Here is a 5005-nt window from a genome sequence, read left to right as displayed (position 1 = left end):
GCTCAGGATGTAGGACTCTCGGCTCCTTCGCATGTCTGTCTCCATGCCACCATGCTGTCCCACGATGGTAATGGACTAGACGTCTGAAAATGCAAGCTACCCCAATGAAATGTTTTTCCCTCATAAGTGTCGCCAGGGCCATAGTATCTCTTTACGGCAATGAAAACCCTAAGACATCATCCATTTCATAGCGAGTGTGGGACTGAGAAGCTGACTGATGGTGAATGACAGTCAAGAGTCTATGGTCACCGCTCACTGGAGGGGAAGGGGTCTGGGAGCAAGGGCACACAGCTAGAGAAAGAAAACAGCCCTAGAATCTGTGACGTCATTTGACCACTCAGCATTTGTATCTTCAGTGCCTATTCCATGTTAGGCTAAATTGATGAACTGAATTTTAATTCAAGCCAGATATGCAACTTTGAATTTTATATTCACCATAATTTTTAAAAAGTAAGGGGGTAGCAAGGGGCTGCTCTCCCTGAGGAGCCTGATTCGATTCCCAGCATCGTCTCTAACTCCATGTCCAGGGGATCCAATACACTCTTCCGGCCTCTGCGGGCACAAATCATGCACGTGGTGCACAGACATATATGCAAGCAAAACATTCATACATACAAAAAAATAAAAGGATAAAATAATTAAAATTGAAGAGTAAATGGAAATAGGTGAAAATAATTATAAAAAGTTGTGGGAGTGATTTCTTATTAATAAAGAAACTGCCTAGGCCCCTTGATAGGCCAACCCTTAGGTGGGTGGAGTAAACAGAACAGGATGCTGGGAGAAAGAAGCTGAGTCAGGAGTTGCCATGATTCTCCCACTCCAGACAGACGCAGGTTAACATCTTCTCTGGTAAGCCACCTTGTGGGCTACACAGATTATTAGAAATGGGTGAGATCGATATGTAAGAGCTAGCCAATAAGAAACTGGAACTTATAGGCCAGGCAGTGTTTAAAAGAATACAGTTTCCATGTAATTATTTCAGGTAAAGCTAGCCGTGCAGGCGGCCGGGTGGCTGGAAGCGGCCCGGTGGCAGGAAGCGGCCCGCCGCCCCTATTATTACAACAAAAAGTAGCAGAAATGTTTAAACAACATTTTCATACATACTTAGTAGACCCAAGAAATCATCACTTCAGCTTATAATCAATGTTTCCCTAGCATGCACAAAGCCCTGGATTCAATCCCCAGGATAAAACCAGGTATAATGGCTTATGCTTGAAGTCTAAGGACGTTGTTGGCTACATAATGAGTTCAAAGTCAGTCTAGGTTACATGAGTGTCTAGATAGATGATAGATAGATAGATAGATAGATAGATAGATAGATAGATAGATAGATAGATAGAATCTATGTAAAGGACTAAAGAGACATGTTATGTTCTGGGTTTCACACAAATAACATTGAAGCCCAGGGTACATTTTATATATATATAAAGTCCCATCAGTTTAATAACAATAAAAAACCTCAAAAATGGAAAACTGAGGGCAAGGGAAGTGGCCCCTAGGCAGGGGCACAGGGATCCCTGCTCATGGCACCAGGCTTGGCCACAGGGTCCCCTGGTATTACTTTTGCTACAAGGTTGGGTGCAGCGATTGTCCTGTGGGAGCCATGGTCATCTGGGTCAGGACCCTTACTTCTTCTGGGGTGTGCTCAGCTTCTGCATGCCCCAATCTTGTCCAGCAGGCCAGAGATGAAGGCCTCAGTGGGTTTGTAACAGTCAACTAACAGCTCCTTCACTCTAGCAGCCCGGGTATCATTGCTTTCCATGTCCAAGAGTTCATCCACATCTATCTCCAGCTCTGGGATCTCCTCCTGGCAGTCGTTCTAAGATCCACTCCTCCAGGTTGAGGCGCTTCCGTAGCTCCTTGTGGTTGTACTTGACGGTGACCTTCCCTTGCCGTCTCACCAGGCCATCATCATCCGTGCTCCACACCCCCCCCCCCCGCCTTCACAGGCTGCCCCTGGGGAGCTCTGGAAGTAGACATGAGACCCCGTGCTCCCACTGCCCGGCCCAGGATCCGGGGCAGCCAACCTACATTTTATATTTTTGGTACATTTCTATTCTAACCAAACACCAAGCACCCGTCAGACACTTGTGCACACCATTAATCGTCCTGGACAATTGCGTTCCATATCACTTTCTAGTGGGAACAGTCTGGACAGGAAAGCCTATTAACATATAAAGAGGTTAGAGTGGCACATGACCACGATCTCACCGTGGAGATCAAGGAAGAGCCACCTAAGCTTGGCATCTGCTGAGCATCATGGTCACAGCTATTGCTGATGTACTCATTAGGGAAGAGGCAGCGCACTGCATGTTCAGGACCTTAAATAATCTCAGCCACCAGCACATCTACCGGGCATGGCTCTTCCACTTATGTGGTGAGGAGACAGAGGCCTAGAAACTCAAAGTTTCTGCAGACCATATGGCTGCTGAGAGAGTGCCAAGAAACCCAGTCTGTCTGATTCCTTACACTTGGGCATGCGTTTACTATTCCACTCACTGTGTTCCTTTGTGGGAGGTAGGCCATCTGAATCTGTTAACAACATGTGGTTGTTTCTTAGCGGTTAGGGCGGTTGCGAGGGCTAAAAGGCAACTGTCATGAGTGTAGGAATTGGATACTCTACCTCACTAGGGCGTCAAGAGGAGTCATAGCCTTTGATACTTCTTACTTGGCTTACAGCCATCCATAGACTGGTTAACAAGAGTTTGATTGAAGGTTGGGCCTCTTGTCCCTAGGACTAATGGAGCCCTTCAGGTTTGTCTGGCTTCGTGCCACTGTCCCTGTGTGCAGGCACTTGGTCTCTCCCAACTAGGACTGCTTGTTCACACTCAAGTTGACAGAGGGAACACTGTAAGATCCTACCTTCTCATGGTCAGTTCTTCGAAGCACAGCAGCACAAACTCAAAATAGTCCCATTCAAGAAAAATGATATTTCAAATAAAAAATCAGATCTACAGTATCTGTTAAAGTTCATATTCCTACATGGCTGCCAATAGCTGGGACTCAGTAATAGCTCTTTCCTTTAGGGGGATAAGCACTTCAGTTGGCCATAGCCCCCACCACGCCCCACTGTACTCCAGGCAATTGAGATTAATTACAGCTTTGACTTGCCGTCACCTTTGACTTACCGTCACTTTCTGCTATAGAGACCCATCCCTCTGTATGCACTTCTCTACAAGATAGAGACCACAGTCAGGCCACGTGGTCCTTAAGGCCAACAGGTATTCTCTTCGCTTACCCAAGCCTTGCAAGACTTACTCAGTCCTTGTGGTCTGGTCTTTAATCCCCCACTCAGCCACTTTCTGTAGACCCACCTTGGCAAAGGTACCACAGTTCCCAAGCAGGTGCTGGCACTATCTGCTGACCCTTCTGAAAGTGAGGAATTTCTGAAACACTAAAGCCTGTTTCAGTGTGGGGTGTGCTTCTAAGAAGGCCAACCTGAAAAGGCTCTGGGGTCCACTTTACCTTTGCCAGGGTTGAGACAAATGTCACACTGTCTTCCCAGGGAGACTACATAGTAAAATGGCTAGAAGCCCAGACTTGGAAGCCACATATCTTGGTTTGAATGGCTTCCACCCCTCACTATTTGTGTGAGCTTGGAAGACGCGTTTCGCCTGCCCTGCTTGTTCTGAGAATGCTCACGGAAGATGAGGCTTCACGTGGGTCCTGTGGCACAGTAAGCGTTGTGCAAGCTGGTATTATTCTTACAAGAGCACAAGCCACGTTTTCAGCACGCAAGCTTCTGGACTGCTGATCTGACCGGCACATAGGTGTATTTGTGTTTTTCATTTTGTTCTGTTTTTTTTTTTTTTCTCTTTACTCTTTTCAGTCTTTGGGGGGCCACCCGGATCCCAAATAATCACACTTGGAAGCTTTTTCTTATTTACAAATGTCCAGTCTTAGCTAAATTATCCCGTCTACCTGTGGGCTGTTATCTTTCTCTGTTCTATATACCTTTCTTTACGTCTTGGCCCCTGATGTCCTCCTCTCCTTCTCCTTTTCTCACTCCTTGACTTCTCTTTTTCTCCTATTTATTCTTTCTGCATGCCAGCCCCTCCTATTTCTCTCTCCTGCCTAGCTATTGGCCATTAAGATGTGTTAGACAGGCAAAGCAACACAGCTTCACAGAGTTAAACAAATGCAACATAAAAGACTGCAACACATCTTTGTATCATTAAATAAACATTCCATAACATAAAGAAATGTAACACATCTTTAACTAGTATTCCACAACACACAACAGGCACAGAAAATTAGTAGCTGTTTTCTCTCAATACTGTTACCACAGAGTCTAAATTTAGAAGACCCTTGCTTCTTTTCGAAAATTTCTGAGACAGCCAGACATGATGGCTTAGCCTGTCATCTTAACACTTAGGAGATAGAGGCAGAGGGATCAGGAGTTTGAATCAACTTTGGCTACATAGCAAGTTGGAGGTTAACCTGGGCCATATAACACCCAGCCAAAAAAAAGAAAAAAAGAAAAGAAAATAGGAAGTTATGATTTTATGGCAGAGATTAGGGTAGAGTGCCGCATCCCATGATGATATGCTGCCAAGACAGGTCTAACAAAATGGCCCCTGTGTATTCTGCTTACTCTCCACAAAGAGGTGCTGTATCTCACAGAGAACAGCTGACTCCCAGACCATCTCCTAACCAAGAGGTCTGTTCCACTGCACCTGAGCAGCAGGCTCAGCTCCAGGTCCAGTTCCAGCCTCATGGCTCAGCTGCAGCATGAGGTGGGGGCGCTAAGCCAAGGATCTTCCCATCACCAACAAATAGCTGGAGAAAAGTGGGAAGTGCCAACTCCAGGGAGTGTGACTGGCACAGAAGGGATGAGGTCAAGGGTCCCCCCAGGAGACTGCTTTGTGAGGCCTGGGTGGACAGGCTGGGGTCGGGGTTCCTGGGAGCCAGCAAACAGAAGAAAGAGGGTGCAGGAGCCAGGCACTTGAACTTCAGGTTTGTCTGCACCACACCAGGGCTTCCAAAACTTTCTCCACTTACTACT

The 5005-nt window shown here is 46.4% G+C and overlaps 1 pseudogene; it reads right to left on the bottom strand.

Moving 5' to 3' along the window:
* Window positions 1-1426: 1426 nt before the first annotated feature.
* LOC126489494 (protein phosphatase 1 regulatory subunit 14B-like) lies at window positions 1427-4717 on the bottom strand (annotated as a pseudogene).
* Between the last annotated feature and the right edge of the window lie 288 nt (window positions 4718-5005).

This window comes from Alexandromys fortis, unplaced genomic scaffold, assembly GCF_014885135.2.
Source record: "Alexandromys fortis isolate MF-2015 unplaced genomic scaffold, M_Fortis_MF-2015_v1.1 scaffold_220, whole genome shotgun sequence".
NCBI classification, from domain to species: domain Eukaryota; kingdom Metazoa; phylum Chordata; class Mammalia; order Rodentia; family Cricetidae; genus Alexandromys; species Alexandromys fortis.
Note: the sequence above shows the minus strand (reverse complement) of the source record. Positions and strands in the feature narration are given on the sequence as shown.